Consider the following 20,045-nt stretch of genomic DNA (forward strand, 5'->3'; position numbering starts at 1 on the left):
TGAAGTGTTCAGACTTGGAATGTCCTCTATTCATTAGAGCTTGGAGTTCATTTCAAACATCTCTAGATGTTACTTTTTTAATCTTACTCCACCCACAAAGAGCCCACAGCACTTTTACATACTACGTATTGCAGAGAAACTGCAGACAGGGTAACAAATGAGCAGCTCAAAACAGTGACCAGGTGGATCATTTCAAGGTGATCATTTAAAGGAAAGCTCTTTCTGTAGAGGCCACCGTGACAATGACATTCAGTGGCCACATGGTACAGTAGATTATGGAGCTCTAAGTTTAAACTCTTAGGCCTCAGGTGGAAAGGCTTTTCATTGTCTCACTATAATCTGAAGCATTTATCCATATTAAATTACCACCACCTCCAAATCTGGCATTACTCAGCAAAAGACAAGCCTAGGACTAAAGTAGCAAGGCTGCTGCGAGTCAGGACAGAGGTGCAATCACAGATGTGTGATACACTGGCTAACCTTGTTAATACTATGCTCGGTTTTAGTGCAACTTTTCTGACAGCATGTTTAAAAGAAAGGTTTTGCTGCGGGTGAAAGAGCAGAAGCAGTAATTTCAAAAAGTTTCCCGACGCCTAGACAAGAGACTGGTAAAATGAAGATTCATCTGTTTTCTAAATTAAACCATAAACCATGAGATCCAAGAGAAATCTTAACAAGCTATAATTTCTTTAAAGAAAACCTGAAATTCCACAATTCTGGGAGATTACTACAACATCTGCTGCAGATTAGGATCACTCCAGTCAGGGTCCACTATTTGAAAAAAGATAAGTCATGGTGCAGAAACACCCTTTTCTAAGGGTTAACATCTCTCATTGAGTCAGCTCTTTTAAATTTGCCATAGGAAACCAAACAATTTAAGCCATCTACCCCAAAGTAATTTCCCCCAGTGACAACTCTAACTATCACTTCCCTTTTAAAATCTGTTTATTAAACCCAAACTTGGCACAGTTAGTCCCGGTTTTGCTATGCTTTAATTAACACTGGCATTTAGGCTACTGTCTGCCTGTTTAGAACTGCAAGATTGTTGCTGTAACTTAAAAGATACTTCACTGCCTACAGATTTCTGGCATTTATTAAAAATTTATATTCCGAGCTGGCACGACCAAGTATCAAACTCAAATCTATCAGACGATAAAGGTACTCCTATTATGTCCAACAGCACTTCAAAGATGGGAGCACACTGTAATCAGTTGCAATCTGATCAGAGGATCATGCTATGGCTGGAACTTCTTTATTGTATGAACCTGATATCAAATGCAATGAAACTAGTACAGTACTGAGGACCAAACCTTCAGGAGAAATCTTCATAAGGCAAATCAGTTATTTTGAGAGCTTACATGGCAAAAGTAGTTTGAAAAACACCTTCTTATTGTTCATATATATATATATATATATATGGCTACAGTAGTGCTAGGAATGTGAATCAGTGTTGTGCCATGCTAGGTGTAATACAAAAGTAGGCACGATGCTTGCTATGAAAGCTTTACAAATTTGTGACCAAACTCAGAACTCCTTTACAAAAGTCATAAAGTAGACCACCATTGCTGGTGCTGTTTGGAGATAAAATTCCTGTGAATAAACTCTACAAGATGTCTAGAGAGGCCATGTTGCTGCTACATGGCAGAAAAGTCTGACATGTCCAGAGCCAAGATATGAAGGGCAATGGTCTTCAGACAGACTGGCAGCTATACCAGACCAGAGCGTACCCTCAGTTATACTTTAACAATAATTCTCTAACTAAAGTCAGTGTTGTTGTTTAATGAGGTAAACACACAGGCTCATCCTCCAAAGCTAACTACATACAAGAAGACTTTAGAAAGAATCCATGAACACAGTTAACATCCACCAATACCATGTTTCAGACAACTATCTTTGGAAGAGTTTTTAAGTAATAGTTCTCTCCATTTTATACTATGGATCATATCTTTCAACAGATCAAGAATAATTCCTACTTCCAATCTTGCAACTGATTCCACAACTTAAAACATTAAACAAATTTTTAAAATCTGCAGGAACTGATAACTTGCACCTAAGAGTTTTAGAAGAACTGGATGAGGAACTCTGAAACACAAAGATTTTTAGCAAATGTTGGAATATTGGGAAGTTCCAGAGGCCTGTTAAAAGGTGGTGAATATGTCAATAATTAGAAAGGATAAGTGGAATGATCATGCTAACTACAGACCAATTAGCCAAAACCTGATCCAAGGCAAAGTCATGGAGATGCTAGTAGAGAGTGAAGTCAGTAAGAAAAATTAAAGGAGGATAACAGAATTAGTACCAATCAACAAACTAGATATTTTCGACATTACAAGTAAGGGTAATTTGACTTCTGCAAAGTGTTTGGCTTAATACCATATAACATTCAAATTAACAAAATTAGAAAAGATTAATTTAGCACATTATATGGATTTAAAACAGGCTAACTGATCAAACTCAAAATGCAACTGTATCATCTAGAAAGAAAAGGAGTATTTGTGGCACCTTAGAGACTAACCAATTTATTTGAGCATAAGCTTTCATGAGCCACAGCTCACTTCAAGCTTATGCTCAAATAAATTGGTTAGTCTCTAAGGTGCCACAAGTACTCCTTTTCTTTTTGCGAATACAGACTAACACGGCTGTTACTCTGAAATGTATCATCTAGGTGAATCATCATCCGAGAAGGGGTTCCTTAGAGATCTGTTCTTGGCTCAATGCCATTCAAGATTTTTGGGCATGCCTACACTACAAAATTAAGTCAACCTACAGCCACCGCAGTAATTAAAGTGGTGGCTCATGTCCAAACTACGCTTCTCCTGTCAGCAGTACGCGCCCTCACCAGGAGCATGTCTACCGACTTAATTGTGTGCGGCACTGACAGCAGGAATCCTCTCTTCCCCCCTACTCTGGGGCTGACAAGCCAAGCTGTCTGCTCCAGGGCGTGACTCCGGCTGTCAGCCCTGGGATGGGGGGGATGACTCCAGCTGTGAGCCCCGCATGGGACTGACAGCCAACAAGTGATGCCCCCCTAACTACATCAACCAAAGCACAACGCCTCTCGTGGAGGTGGAGTTAATGTATTGGGCAACTTACATCAGTGGGAGCTACATTTTAGTGTAGCCACTTACAGTTCGACCGACGTAAGCTGCCTTGCGTTGACCTAACTCTATAGCCCAGGCCTTTAATGGTTATTTGGAAGAACATACAAAACCACTGCTAACAGAGTTGCCGATGACAAAACTTAGTGGAATGGTAAATAATGTAAAGTCCAGGTGAGTTGTACAGAACAATCTCGATTGCTTGGTAAGCTGAGTTCATTTGAACATCACGTGTTTTAATATAACAACATACAACGTCATACATCTAGATACAAAGAACGTAGGTCATACTTAGTGGATAGGGAATTGTGTCTTGGAAAGCAGTGACTCTGAAAAGGATTTAGGGATTACTGTGGATAACCAACTGAACATGAACTCCTAGTGCGATGCTCTGTCTAAGCCCTGGTCTACACTAGGACTTTAGGTCGAATTTAGCAGCGTTAAATCAATGTAAACCTGCATCTGTCCACACGATGAAGCCCTTTATTTCGACTTAAAGGGCTCTTAAAATTGATTTCCTTACTCCACCCCTGACAAGTGGATTAGCGCTTAAATCGGCCTTGCCGGGTCGAATTTGGGGTACTGTGGACACAATTCGACGGTATTGGCCTCCGGGAGCTATCCCAGAGTGCTCCATTGTGACTGCTCTGGACAGCAGTCTCAACTCAGATGCACGATTGTTTGCCGTTGCTCTGACACAGGGAGGGGCGACTGACGACACGGCTTACAGGGTTGGCTTACAGGGAGCTAAAAATCAACAAAGGGGGTGGCTTTACATCAAGGAGTATTTCAGGCAGGACTTTACGAAGGGTTCCAATAAGAAATGGTGCACCTAAGTTATTGTTCTTATTGGAACAAGGAGGTTAGTCTGGCCTCTGATACATGGCTAGATTTACCTCGCTGAACCTTCTCTGAGTGACTGCAGTGTGACCTAGAGGAATGAGTCCCCTAGACGGGGGGCGGGGGAGGGGGGGGGTTTGCAAATGAGTACAAAACAAATCTGGTCTATTTCTTGTTTTGATACACTCCGTCTATCTTTTACATCTTTGGCTGGCAGCAGACGGTGCAGAAGGACTGCATGGCATCCACATCTCATGGCTGCTCGGCAGAAGATGGTACAATAGGACTGCTAGTCATCCTCATCTTTTGCCTGCCCGGCAGAAGATGATGCAATAGGACTGCTAGCAATCCATAACACCTGCCTGCTCACCATAAGATGGTTCAATAGGACTGACTGCAGGACTAAAGAGAATGACCTGATCAAGTCACTCCAAATTTAGTCCCTGCACCCATGTCTGCCCAGGCGCTCCTGATTGACCTCACACAGCCGACCAGGAGCACCTCGGACATGACTATGATGGCTACCAGTCCTAATCCACTGTCTGCTGCCACAAGACAATGGGTTGCTGCTGCTGTGTAGCAATGCAGTACCGCGTCTGCCAGCACCCAGGAGACATACGGTGACAGTGAGCTGAGCGGGCTCCATGCTTGCCATGGTATGGCGTCTGCACAGGTAACTCAGGAAAAAAGGTGCAAAACGATTATCTGCCCTTGCTTTCACGGAGGGAGGGAGGGAGGGAACGGGGGCCTGACGATATGTACCCAGAACCACCCATGACAATGTTTTAGCCCCATCAGGCATTGGGATCTCAACCCAGAATTCCAGTGGGCAGCGGAGACTGCGGGAACTGTGGGATAGCTACCCACAGTGCAACGCTCCGGAAGTCGACTCTAGCCTCGGTACTGTGGAAGTGCTCCGCCGAGTTAATGCACTTAATGCACTTAGAGCATTTTCTGTGGGGACACACACACTCGAATATATAAAACCGATTTCTAAAAAACCGACTTCTATAAATTCAACCTAATTTCGTAGTGTAGACATACCCTAAGACGGCTGGTGTGAAATACTGAAGAGCAGTAGGGAAGTGATATTGCCTTGTGTAAAAATGGTTTCCAATTCTAGCCCCACTTGGAAAAAAATGTTGAAAAACTTGAAAGGGTTCAGAAAAAAGAGATACAAGAATGACGGGATGTCTGGAAAAACAGCCTTATAGCATGAGACTAAAGATGCTCCATATACTTAGTTCATTCAAGAAAGAATTAAGAGGTAATTTGGCCATTGTAAGTAACTAAGTGACTAGAATTGTCAGACACCTCTGATTTTGCAGACAAAGCTAGATAAATATTTCCCTGGTATCTCTAGCCTGAATGTAACCGTTAGGGTAACTAATCTTTGGAACCAAGTGATGCGGTAACTCTCCATCACTTGAAGGTCTTTAAATCAAGACTAGCTATCTTTTAAAACCCTGCTCTCAACCAAAAAACCAGATTTGATTTAAGAATTACTGGGCAAAGTTCTGTTTCAGAGAAGCAGCCATGTTAGTCTGTATTCACAAAAAGAAAAGGAGTACTTGTGGCACCTTAGGTTTGTGTTATATAGGAATACAGACTACATTGTCATATGGTCCCTTCTGGTCTTAAAAAGCTAACAAACTTTCTAGCAACTACAGTACTTTGTTATACAAAAAAAATTGCAACATTATAAAGAGAAAAAATAAAATTAGCTTTACTAAAATAGGTGCCTATTGCTTGCTTATGTCCTTTCCCTTCCTCATTTGGTATCTCCACTATGAGTATCATTTTCTTGAGTACTTGTGGCACCTTAGAGACTAACCAATTTATCTGAGCATAAGCTTTCGTGAGCTACAGCTCACTTCATCGGAAAGCTCATGCTCAAATAAATTGGTTAGTCTCTAAGGTGCCACAAGTCCCCCTTTTCTTTTTGCGAATACAGACTAACACGGCTGCTACTCCGAAACCTGTCATTTTCTTGAGTGCAAGACTTGATACTAATACTACATATCACTATTTCCTGCAGTCCAAAGTGCTCTAATATTTTGGTCACTGTCATTTGGGTCACTCCTCCTACAGGACTGCAATTCCTCAATATTTAATGTTATCTGGAGTGTGATCATAGTTCAATTTACAGTGCAAAAGAAAAACATGAGGCAGTTCTACAGGGATTCTGAGAGGTGCTAACTTATTCTGAGCTTATTGGAATCTGTCTGAGCACCACTGAGTTAATGTGTCACTAGTTCAGAGTGAACCGATAGCGAAATTCTCACCGAGGGTACACATGACTCAAAGGAGAAACTGTTTAACAGGAAGCAATCTTGTCTGCTGACAGATTAGCTTGAACAGCTTGTAACTTTAAAAAGATCAAGACTATTAGTTGCCAAAGAATGCAACAGGCAAGAAAGCCTCAGCAATGGTGAGCTATAGAGTTGGACAACAAAAGAACAAAGATTTTTTGACAGAGTGAAGAAACTCCTACTTGCTGCTTCTCACTGCACTGTCATCAAGGCAGCATGTGCTAGAATATGGCATCAACTACAGAATTACTGGTTTCAGAGGAGCAGCCGTGTTAGTCTGTATTTGCAAAAAGAAAAGGAGGACTTGTGGCACCTTAGAGACTAACCAATTTATTTGAGCATGAGCTTTCCGATGAAGTGAGCTGTAGCTCACGAAAGCTTATGATCAAATAAATTGGTTAGTCTCTAAGGTGCCACAAGTACTCCTTTTCTTTTTACAGAATTACTGTAATCAAAAGAATACAGAATATCTAAACGAAGCAGAAAAAGTGGAGGAGAGTGAGCCAAGACCAAGGAATTCATCCACACTTCATGGGGGGGAGGGGGGGAGGGAAGCAAGCCATGCATTGGAAGCAGAAGTTACTCTGATCTACTATAAGGGGGCACAAACTCCTTTTCTGGTCAATTGTCCCATCCCTTTCATGAACGTGAACTCCGAACAAACTTTAAACACCTTCCTTTGGGTACAGATCAAGGGTCTGAAGGCAAACAACTTATAGTGTACCAGTATTACCATATTCTCTGCTGGGAGGCTGTTGATTAATGGGTTAAATTATTCACAGCTGGAAGGAATGCATTCTGACTGGAGACCAGCACCTAGAATCTGCTTCCTCAAGCAGCCTGACAGCACTCCAGTTTGGTGAATTTCAGAGAACAGTGCATTTCACATTTTTTCATATATAAAAAGTACCTAAGGATGCTTCAGGACAGCACCAATAAAAAATTCAACAATAAATATCTTAAATATTTTCGCAGGAATTATCACCTGGATGTAAAAGAGTGAAGACAAGTATGTCCAAAGCAAATCCCAAACACATACTAGAAAAATGGATTGAGCATTTGAAGAAAAAAAAAAAAAAAACACAACCAAAATAGGTTGGGTAAATTGGCGAGAAATATTTTTTTCATTCCTATCCAGACTCTAAAAGTACAACCCTAACACACCCATAACAAGACATTCATAACATAACATTCTATGCAACGCTTTAAAGAGATGTCTGAGATTGAGAAACAGACCACTCAGATAACCTGCCATTCATGATAAGCTACCTTTAGTTTTAAATTGGTCCCAGGACCTAGAGGGGAATTCGTGGCATTTAGAATAAGGATATAAAAAACCTAGGGTTTTGATTTTAACTTTAGACTTGCCATATAAAAGCCAGCAGCACGGCTGTGGCTGGCCCAGATCGGCTAACTCAGGATTGCGGTGCTTAGGCTGCGGGGCTAAAAATAGTGGTGTAGACTTCAGGCTTAGACCCTGGGCTCCAGTCTTAGACTCACTCCCATCAGGCTCTGAGATCCACCCGCCTTGGGGACTCAGAGCCTAGGCTCCAGCCCCGAGTGTCTGCACTACACTTTTACAGCCCCATAGCCTGAGCCCCATGAGCCTAAGTAAGGTGACCTGGGGCCAGCTGTGGCTGTGCAGAAAGTCTGTTGTGACAATGCAGACATGCCTTCAGATGGACGAATCCAGGAGAAGCACTGCTCTCCCACATTAAGCAAAGTTAGGTAACAGTTGTTTTCTGGAGGTTTCCTAGCTACATTACTTTCTTCAGAAACAGTGAGATAATTGTAATGGAATTACAACAGATTTCCAAATTTAAAAAAAAAAAACCTAACAATCAGGATTTATTAACAATGGAAATTGAAAACCACACAAGAAAAGTTTGAATATCCTGGGGGAGCTGTAATATTTACTCTACAAAAAGTGAATGTTTGTTTTTATTCACAATGCAACCAACACTAATGAACTCTTGCATGCCAGCAGCTGTTGCCCGCAAACAGATTAACTGGATGAAATAATGTATGATGATATTGAATTATACAAGTCACACCCTTAGTTGTAATTTATAAAACTCTGCTCGATTTTGGGTGTGCACATTTTGATGTTAATAGAAAAAATGCATCTAATTTAAAATACTCTATCCTGGCTGATTGTTTTGTGCAGAATACTATAAAGTGGAGAAACCATCATTGTCCCTGACTGAGCTGGAAGAAGCTATGAGTACTGTGAAGATACTCTACATCTACCAGGGGATTGCAAAAGATTTCAGACCATTCTGAGAACCCATAACAGCTGGCTTTGGAATCTGGAAAATAGCTATTGGTCCTAGTCACAAGACTTTTGAGATATTTATGATTTGCAATGCATTGCTGAGATAAGTTATAAAATAGCTGTTTATTATGGGACAAAAGCATTTCCAGAAAAGACAGGGAAACTAGAAAGAATTAAATTTAGAGTGTCTGAATTTCTATGAAATTAAAGCTGTAGTCAAGTTAACTTTAAAACCCTGTGTACAAGCTACCAAACAAAAGAAAAAAAAATGTAGTCAGCACTGATGTATTGGACTTGCTAACTCATCTGACTTTGTAATAAGTTTTATTTTGTCAGAGGTCGGTGCTAAACAAATAGTCTCCCCAACTGCAAAACAGTCATACAACTGGACAAATCCCAGTCAATGCCTGACATGTTAGCACAGGCTGCCCTAGCATATTCTCAGTCTTCTCAAAAAGTCACAGATTTTTGCTAGCCAATAAGAATATAAGCTTTTCATACTTAGAACATATATCTTGCTTTAGCTGTCAGTCTGCTTGAATATGCTGAAGGTTCAAGAATAATTGCAGATTCGGCATACAAAAATTGTCAATTTCAGATACCTCAAAGGGATCTAACTTTCATAAAAAGGGTGCTCAGAGAGCACTATATTACTTACCACTCACATTCTTTAAGGTATCTCAAGTTGGCACCCAAAAAATCAAGGTATCCCAAAATCACTAGTCATTTCTGAAAAAATTAGGCCACCATCCATTATAAAATACTTAGAATATCCTCTTCCTTTCCCCATATTTCTTAATTGCCCCGTTGACAGACAGACATTCTCACTCCCTTGATTCACTTTTTGTGCTTTCGTACCAGGCGCATGAGTCTGAACAGAAGAGCAGAGTGCTCTAGAATGCATCACCTAGCTCATGTGGAATAATCATTTCAACTCAGCCACCGGCGGTTGCAAGCTATACTGAACCTTAAATGTAAGAGTAAACTAAGGTTTTGTACTGATTTGGCTAATCAAGCTTGCGCCCAATTACAAGTATGGGTAAACCCTGATTAGCTGAAATAGTTCCAACTCCTGCAAGTCCTTGTTTATACTTTAATTAGGTCTACACAGACAAGAAAATCCCACAGTGCTGAGTCTCAGAGCCCGAGTCAATTGACTTAGGCTCATTGGACTCAGGCTGCAGGGCTAGATATAGCAATATAGACATTCCCACTCAGGCTGGAGCCTGGGCTCAAAGATCCTCCACCCTCATTGTTTCAGAACCTGGGCTCCAACCTGAGTGGGAATGTCTACTATGCTATTTTTAGCCCCAAAGCCAGATGCCCAGTTAAAGGACCTAGACTTGGGCTCAGTGGCAAGGGTTTTTCTCTTCCGTGTAGACATACCCTCAGTTCTCAGCAACTGCTGTACCAATGCTATCCCAACTGCTGAATGATCCCAAGTGTGGTATTTTTTGTTTTAACTGTTGCTGCTCTTTTTCCCTCAGATATACAAGGCTTCGAAGAAATCTAGTGATATGGTTTTCTTAAGCTTTTTGAGTATTTAAAGCTCCTTAATCCTTCAGGTGTGTCAAAAGACGACAACAAAGCAGAAAACAACTGCAGGCAAAGTTGCAGAGTAATGACAGACAGATGCAAATAGGACAGCAAGTGGATAAAGGGGGGTGCAAGAGAAGCAGCAGTATATTAGACACACATGGGAGGTTGAAAGAGGAATACTGCAATACATCTTGTATGGACAGAAATGGGAATAAATAGCTTTGATTATGTATTTCACTAGTCAGAGAAGCATAATCAAGTAGTTATGTGTAGGAACATACTAGTAATTCAAGTTAATGAAGCAAGTGGACTACCAACCAGTAATTCAAGTCATATGTTGCAAGTGGATTTTCCTTGCTGAAGGAAACATCAGGGATCCTAATCTGTTCCAAGTCTTCTTTAAAAATTGTAATGAGATTTAACATGTGGTTGTTGAAAGATTGATTCCCTTTCTTAGTTTGTAGTAGGAGATGGGGAGAGGCAGAGGACTCAATCACATTCTTAAGACAGAGTGAGTGAGTCTTGTTGTATTGCTACGGCATGCAGTATTATACCTGGAAAAATCCAGGTTGAGCTTTGCCTACGAATTAGTAGTTCAAGATCTAGTACTCGATGGTATGTAGACTACCTGAAAATGAAACCAAGCCACCTACGTATCCAGTCCACAGACTGGTTGTAGTTGTACAACTACATTTTGCATAATAAATTCTATTAAGACTGCAAAGCATCTGGTGCTTTTCTTCCCAAGGAACTACTGCTACAAGCTAGAAAACCAGGCATCTTACGAAAAGAAGGCAGACTAGGAAATAGATATTCTTTGGCCTTTGTGAGATATATTCTATCTTCACTATGATAGTACCCCTGGGAGAGAAGCACTACTGCTGTACAAGAGAGGTCACTTTGGAAATGACTGCACCACAAGTAAAGGGGGGCAGAATCTGTCTGGGCTTACCCAAAGAAGGGCAGCTCTGCTTTGTGGTTGGGGGGATGGGGTGGGGAGGAAGCTGGTCAGAAACTGCTGTAAAAAGGTGCTTGGTGGTCAGCTTTGCAGCAATGACTCACCCTCCCCCGCCCGCCAAGGAATGTGCCTAAAGGTACGAAACCTGGGTGAGGCAAGTCTCCATGTCCACGCAGCAAGGAAGCCAGTACCTACCCTCCTTCCCCTGGTAGAGGCTAATGGCAGGTTGGGTTAGGACCTGCTGTGGGCATTACGCTAGTCGCCCCTTTTAAAGGGGGGCTGGGAAGGAATTTTTCCCGCACCACTAGAATTGACTTCTATGGAGTATGGTTTTTTCGCCTTCCCCACAGTGGATGTGAGGATGGACCTTTTCTGGTGAACAGAAAAGGTGGCAGGCCATATGTCACAACTTATTTTATAAGGTTGGGTGGATGTTCAGTGCAGGTACTCCATTGGGAGGGCAGTCAGTGACCAGATAAATGGCCTGGTAAAGGACTTAAAAGGAGGTTCTGGATAAAGGAACAGAATGGGGGAGGGGGTTCAGGGACTCCTATGATTGGTATGGCAGGGAGCCAAGTCCCCCACCTGCCCCCCATTCTCATAGCCCTCCTTAACTCTTACGAGGCTGGTGGATGGTAAGGTCCAAGCCACGGGTTGGCTAGGGGACCTGGATGGAAACAAAGGGGGGCTGGTGGAAAATTGATTTGAATAAGGATTTGCCTGCACTGTACACTTTATCTGCCGGGTAGTCCCAGACATCTGTAAAATAAAGTTGCAGCCTGATTAAAACCCATAACAAGTCTCCTGTCCTTCCTGCGGTATACCCAGGCAAGTAATGTCTGTGGTATTATACCAACCATCCTGACTACATTAAACCCACTGAGCAAGCTTCTAAAATGCTGGTAGTATGATTCCCAGCACAGATTCCATAACTCAGTGGATATCCCTCATCTTTATTTTTACATGGAAACATACCTGAAAGAACAAAAATCCGTGATTTCACAGCTTGAGTACTCCTCACTTCTAGTTTTCACAGGTCTGTCTCCTGCCCCTCTCCCCCATTCAGACTTAATGCCAAAGTTAAGGCTTTGTCCCCACACAGAAGTCACACTGATTTAACTTTTTTTTTTTAAAAGGGTAGTTAAAGTGTATCCACACAGGATTTTGCATGCATCAACTTAAAACTGATTTTGATTTAGCTTTTTCCTGTACAATTAACAACACAGGCAAAAAATAGATATGAGCTGGAGCATCCACACATAGATTTGTGCTGGTTTCGCTAAATCAGTTTAAAACATTAACTTGGTGGAATTTTGTATCTTGATCAGACCTAAAGGAGGACAACAGACCAAAGAGGGAGACAGAATGGTCAATGTAGGATGTTTCTTGCAATCAGAAAAAGCAAGTCAACCGCAAGTCTCTTGTAGATTATGATGAAAGAGCAGTCTGGGAACTCTAGCTGCTGCCTGTTACCATTTAGAGGCAGAACAGAGTACAAGCAGGCAGGTTCCTTCAGGCCCACTGGCCTTCATATGAATGACAGTTTTAGCTGCCTCTGTACATTGTGAAAAGGACCATGCATTAGCAAACATCTGCAAATGTGCATTGCAGGAGAAACATACCGAAAAGCTTCACTCTCCACCCCACCCCTGAAAAAAAAATCTAATATTTGACAAAATAAAAACGTTTCAGTAACCTTCTTTCTGGCCTTAACATTCTGGGGCAGAAGATAAACTACCAGCCCTCCACAATCCCCCTCCCTTCTGCCTTCCTTCCTCCTCCCCCCCCCATTCCCAGTACATTAACAAGTTTTAAAACAAAGTGCATATAAGCAGGTGCACAAAATGAAATCCTAGGCTATCTTGACACCTCTAGCAGTAGTGCATTATGCTTGCACAGCGAAGCAGGACTGGAGAGAATGAAGAACTGAGACCAATGCTGCACTTAAGCTCCAAATTCTTCAACCCGAAAACAGTACCTGGAGAGGCAGAACCCACCATTGTTCTACAGAAACTACTACGGGCTGGTGGCATCGTGTTTTGTGAGCTTGGATATCTTAGGGGAGGTTTTATAAGGTATGACTGAGTGCATAGGATACAAATAGATTATGAAGTATATTGTTGTTTATGCTACAGCATTTTCTCTGTTCTAGCTCATTTGAAAAAAAGAAGTGGAAAAGAAAAATCAGAGAATGCTGACACCTGGGAATCAGTTAGGTAGCTTTAATAATTAGGCAGAATCTACAGGAGATAATTACCTTGATTGCTTTCCACAGAGCCTTACCTGGCCTTTCAGGATTCAGAGTCTGGAGCCCACCAGAACAGGAGAAAGGCCAGGAGGAAAGGGAGAGTGCGGCATGAAAACCAGCCCCTGAATTTGAGTGTAGGCAGTTTTAAGTCCTGGAAGCTTTAGACACCCAGACCCAAATTCTGGAGGAGCCAAGGTTCTGTAGCTTCCACATCTGAGTGTAGCTCTTTTAAAACTTCTGAAAGCATGCTCCACACCTCGTCCCTCTCAAATTTTGGAAGGCATTTCAGATACTTAAACCTTGGGTTGAGTGCTGTAGCTATCTTTAGAAATCTCACATTGGTACCTTCTTTGCGTTTTGTCAAATCTGCAGTGAAAGTGTTCTTAAAAACGAACAACATGTGCTGAGTCATCAGCCGAGACTACTATAACATGAAATATATGGCAGAATGTGGGCAAAACAGAGCAGGAGACATTGAACTCCTTGTGTTACAAATTTAACATCCCCCCCGCCTTTTTTTTTTTTTAAAGCGTTATCAGCATGGAGGCATTTCCTCTGGAATGGTGGCTGAAGTATGAAGGGGCATATGAACATTTAGCATATCTGGCATGTAAATACCTTGCAATGCCAGCTACAAAAGTCCCCTGCGAACGCCTCTTCTCACTTTCTGGTGACTCCGTACATAAGAAGTGGGCAGCATTATCTCTCGTAAATGTAAACAAACTTGTTTGTCTGAGCAATTGGCTGAACAAGAAGTAGGACTGAGTGGACTTCTAGGCTCTAGAGTTTTACATTGTTTTGGTTTTGAGTGCAGTTATAGAACAAAAATCTCAACATTTGTAAGTTGCATATTCATGATCTAGAGATTGCACTACAGTATTTGTATGAGGAGAATTGAAAAATACTATTTCTTTTGTTTATCATTTTTACACTGCAAATATTTGTAATAAAAAATATGAAGTGAGTAGTATACATTTTGTATTCTGTGTTGTAATAGAAATCAGTACATTTGAAAATGTAGAAAAAATCCAAAATATTTAATAAATTTAAAATGGTATTTTATTGTTTAACAATGTGATTAAAACCATGGTTAATTGTGATTAATTTTTTTAATCGTGATTAATTTTTTTAAGTTAATCACATGAGTTAACTATGATTAATCGACAGCTCTACAAAAAACCTTCAATATTAACTCAGGTTTTTAAAGGTCATTCTGTAGGAATAATGTGAACTGAACACATAATAGAACTTCCATCTTGAATTCACAGAAATTAGAGATTAGATTTATTTAGAAGTGTTCTTGAACAATACCACCATTCTTCAATCCAACCACCCTCTGAAGAATAATATTTCTCCTGATAATAGGATAATTTTAATTTAAAACCTAATCCTCAAGAATAAACATTTTCCACCTTGTCACATCTCCAAAGTGAAACCTTATGCAGCAGGATGGTTCATGCTGAGAATATACTGGCAAAAACTGAATGTTATCCATGTTTTAAGATTATCTCAGTAAACCGTATTCCAGATAAAATTGTACATATGCACAGATGTATGTTAAAAACAGAAATTTATCAAACACTAGCCAAAAATATAATCCCTAATGGTATGGAAATAATTACTTGGATTTCAAAAGATCGCACTGAAAATTTTGTACGATAGGCCCCAGTGACAGCTCAGACTGGTCTTTTCCCCTTAAAAACAGATAAACAGAATGCTAACAATGCAGATTAATTTCTGTGAAGTCATGCAAAACTGAACTCTGCGTGCTAGACTTCCAACATTTAATAACGCCACAGACTAAAATTCTTGACATCCCAGATGATGTTCTCTCTCTAATGCAATTTCTGTAGTGGCAAAACGTCTAAAGATAACACTGTTCTTAAAGAACAAAAAAACAAAAACAAAACACCTGTATTCTTGCTGGAATTTTAGAAAACTATTCCTTTACAAATATATTGATGACCCACAGTTAGCAGTTTTGGATGATACCTGAAAAACATTACAGATGCATAAAAACTACACTGTTTGAAATTTAAACAACTGTTTTAACAAACAAAACTATCCTCCACAGAGAGGGAACAGTGGTGGATTACAGCCCTTGGCAATGGTTTGACAGTAATATATATATTTATATCTCACTGCCACTAAGGAAAAAATTATCTATATGTAGAACCCTTCTTTTTCAATTTTTATTTTATTTAATTTTTCCCAAGGAATTTATCAATGTTTATTACCACAACAACAAAAACAGGTGAAAAACAGTGCAAACACACTTAATTTTTCTTAAACTTAATTTTCAGGGTTTATTTTGGTGGATGGAAAGACTGGGAAAAAATATTCAGTAGATTAATGCTTTGAATTCAGTTCATTAATGTGGTTTGCTGCGGAACTAAAACTGAACTCAACACAATGCGACCTCTGAGTTTAACAATATATCTCTAATCCCCAAATAAAAATGTCTTTGAACAAACAGTTCTGTTGTATACTTGTAAATATTTATAGGCTAATAGTTCTATTTAATAATTAGGTAATACCATTAGCAGCGCATACACTCAACTTCATCCTTTTCTCCTGTTTCGTTTTTTTTAAACTTTTGCGTACTTCCTTGGAATACATTTCAGAACACAATACAGATTTTTTTTCTTCCCATTTTAGTGTCAAATCTTTAAACCTTTTATCTGCTAACAGCTTGAACTGTGTACGAGGGGGGCATGAGATTCATCGGTACGTTCAGACACGCACGCACTTCAGAGCTTGCGGGCATGCGTATTTGTTTATTGTGTATATCTTCTAAATTAATACATAGCCTTACTTAGGCAGCTTTGCATATACACACAGACAAATGTATTATAATACATATCTCATGCAATGTATTGTATTTTGCCCACAAAACATGTTATTTCTTATATATTTTAATGATGCAAATGTAGGGTGAAATATCAGAAAAAACTGAATAATAGTTTTTGTAAAACCCAGAAATTTTTCAGTAAAAATTGGTTTAAACTGAAAATCAAAGGGCTTATCTACATTCTATTTGACCAGCAAAAAAAAAAAACCATCACAATTTGGCTAGTGTCAGACAAAAACAGTAAAATTCTCATGGTCACAAATTTAAAAGCACATTCCTTTAGCAAAAAAACTTCAGGGCAAGAATATCCTCTCTCCCCTTCTCCCCCAGGACTTAACAGACCTGATGAAAATACTATCTTCTCCACTAAAAACTATCATCTCTGCTGACACTACTGTGTTAAATGTTAACTTGATATACTCCATTCTAGCAATAGTGTATATCAAGTTAATAAAACATGATGCTGAATAAACCTGATTAATGTTTGTATACTACAAGACAATTGTTTTATATACATTTACCACCATGTGGCCATTCAAGGTTCTCGAGACTAAAATTTTAGAAGCCAAGAGATGCACTAAAATTCACAAAATAGTTTAGAGTACATAGAGTACAGTATGATTTACAGTGAATATACAGTATCTCAGCTATGGTTTCATATTTTCTATGTTCTTTCAACAAAACTAACCAGATTCGGTATTCTAAAATATGTTTAGAAGCAGTTTAGTAAAATGCTTTAAAAGGATTTAAATTAAGTAATACACCCTGCAGTAGAGTACTGTACCAGCATTACAACACATAACAGAATCAAGACAGTTTTATTTATTAGAATTCATCTGATGAGCTGTTTCGGTCAGAGCAATTTTGTGCAGTTTTGCAAGACAGTGACTAGCATATCTAATTTAGTTCTAATTTAAAATGCCTCTCAAACATTTAATTGCTATGAAAACACTGGGAAAAAATGCAGCAGTATATTGTAATGGTTAGAAGTTCAAATTTAATAGGTTTTAAAGAGGGTGTCTGGTCAAACATGGCCTAAAATTAAGGTTTTGAAATAACAAGCTTTTACAAAACCTGAAGTGTTCCCATATTTGTTGGTTTTTCACAATCCCAATTCTACTGGATTTGAACCTACCAATGTTTATAACATATTGCAACACTGTTGTTATGCAAGAACCTAAAAGTGAAGCTGACTATTAAACAAAAGTGAAACGGACAAGTCAGCCTAATTTAAATTGTACAAAGCGGGAGGAAAAGACAAAAAACCCAAACAGCATAAACAGCGAAAGACTGCATTGCATAGGGAAGGCCATTGAGACATACTTATTTTGGGGGCATTAGATTTAACTTTTTTCAGTTTTAGTAATCCAAGATAATGGGATTATTTCACTTTATCACTGTATGTGTAACTGGACAGTGTCCCTATAAACAAGCTTGCTCAGTCTCATCAACTGGTGTGCCAGTAATTCAATGTGACCTGGGAAAGTCATTTAACCTGTGTGCCACAACTGCTTCATGTGTAACAACACAGCTCCAAACAGTCCTGTTTTCATGGGGATGTCCCAATTTTCTGCCCCAGTAGCTGCGCCTTTGGCTCAAGCAATTGGGATTAAGGAGCATTTCCACTGCAGTTCCTCCCCACCAATCACAAGGCTGCACGGGTTTCCTCTTCCTTCTCTCATGCTGTTTCTCTGGGCTCTAAAGTGAGAGCCTGCTTCTTCAGCAGACAGCAAGGAAGAGACATCAGGAGATGGGCTGGTGTCATTAGCTGCCCCACTCACTGGTCTGTCAGCTTTAACCTACCACCACCAGCAGCTTCAACATCCATATGGGAGTGTCCATATTGGGGAGGAAAAGAGAAAAGATGGGGTGGGGCAAGACAGAGATAAAGGGAGGCCGCTCTTCATAATGGAAGAGAGAAGGGAAGTTCTTGAGAGAGGACTGAAGAGGGAGATTCACCATGAAAAAACTGGAAGAGGAACAGGTCTGATGCTTTCCCCATTCCTTAAAACGTCAGCTAGGGGAGATCTATCGCTCGCCCACAGGTGTTAAGTTTGATGCTACTTTTCCTCACCTCTGTCAATATGGGTCTGAAGTTACTTCTCCCGGAGAACTTGACAAAACACAACAGGATATGGGAATCATATGAAAGAGATGCATACTATAAAAATACAAATTTTGCACAGCCACTCTAAATTCATTAAAATCAGCCATCACACTCATTTGATCTCAGAGTCCTCCCAGCACCTGCTGTCAGTTTCTGTACACAACACTCTAAACATGCCGCAAAGAATATTACAGTGCTGGCTATAAAGGTTGCCTGATGCTTCAAAAATATCTTGCTTCATGGATCTACCATAAAAAAACACTAACAGATTCATGAAAAGATCTTGGTGCTATGGTCCAGTTTTACAAGTACACAGCCAATTTAGTGCTCTTGAAGCCTGTTTAATTCAGGAGGTTGTCTAAGCTAAATCAAAAGGTATTTGTAGATCCCCTTTCTCACGAAAGCTGAACATATTCAAAACCATCCCAGGAATCTGAAAAATCCCAGCCAGAGGAGGACTAATGTTTGCTCAAGATAAAATTTCTGGTATTTCCAAAGGTAAAAAAAGCACAACTCCCAGACCCTTCCACACCATAAAGCAGCAAATAGAGAAGACAATTTTTTCAGAAGGCCTTCACAGGCCTTCCACATTGAAGAGGTAGAAAGAAAATGGGTTGAGTGTTAAAAGTAAATGTCCTAGCAGTAAGAATTCTCTTCTGCTAGTGTCCCAAATGCCAGATTACCAGAGTAAATAAACAAGGTCCAGAACAGTAGATTGAAGTATTTTTTTCTTTTTAAAGTCCTATTTCAGATTAATCATTTTACTCAAGATGAATCATTCAGTTTAAACTACTGAAGGAACCATTTCTAGGCGTGAGAACAGGCACGAAGACTACATTTAATCTGTAATGATAGAGATGCTGGGGCTCAAGACTTTAATAATAATTAATAATAATAATAAACTTTCATAACTGATGGGGTAAACCCAGGGGTGCTGGGGCTATGAACTGCCAAGCCTAGCAGTGACAGGGCTTAGCCCTGGCACAAATTAAGCCCTGGATGAAGCACACGGGCAGGACAACATAGGGGAAGTTTTTGCTGCTACGGCCGCCTGCACTGGACTTGCTCTGTATGGAGATTACAACACTGTCGAATTCAGCAACATTCACCACCATTAGAAACAGGTTTTTGTTTAAACAGACTCGTAAAGTAATCCGTACCATTTGAGTAAAACATAATCTTACTGGTTCTTCCCCTCCTCTGGGTTAGGAGGACTGAGACTTTCAAGGATCTTACTTTAACACAATCTATACTTGTTCCAAATTTCTGCATCTCCACCCAGGCAAGAAAGGGAAGGGAGAGGTCAAGGATACATTATACTTGCAAGCGGTTTTTGAATCCTCTGTGGATTGTCAGCATTTATTTATGTTTCTACAGTACTATAAACAAAAAGACCAAAATAAAAAGCCAGCCAAGGCACTTTTTTCATATAATTATTAGGGGCCAAAATAAATGTTAAAATTGCATTAACAGTTTTCTGCTCTTTTTTCTGGAGAGATGGGAACAAAAGGCAAAACATGTGAACAGCTGAGTCGTCGTAATCACATTTACTTCATATTAACTAACAGTGTGCAAGTTATAAAGTTTATTTTTGAAGAGGTCACCTTACTGCACAGTCAAATGAACTGATGTAATACAGAACTGCGGGTGTACAGAAATTTTAAATTGGAATAGTCTTGCTGCAACCAAGCAGATTAAATCTGACTGCAAATTAGGAAAGATTTAAGGTTGAAACACTGCAAAATCAGAGGCTTTTGCCAAACCTAACATGAAAGGGATTAGAGGGGCTAGGGATGTGAACATCGCAAAAAGATTGG

At 40.0% G+C, this 20,045-nt stretch overlaps 1 protein-coding gene across 1 annotated transcript in view; it reads right to left on the bottom strand.

The window, feature by feature from the left end:
* PHLPP1 (PH domain and leucine rich repeat protein phosphatase 1) overlaps positions 1-20,045 on the bottom strand; it is a 216,304-nt gene that overhangs the window by 98,142 nt on the left and 98,117 nt on the right. The gene's annotated exons all lie outside the window — the stretch shown is intronic.

Source organism: Lepidochelys kempii, chromosome 2 (genome assembly GCF_965140285.1).
Source record: "Lepidochelys kempii isolate rLepKem1 chromosome 2, rLepKem1.hap1, whole genome shotgun sequence".
NCBI lineage: Eukaryota > Metazoa > Chordata > Testudines > Cheloniidae > Lepidochelys > Lepidochelys kempii.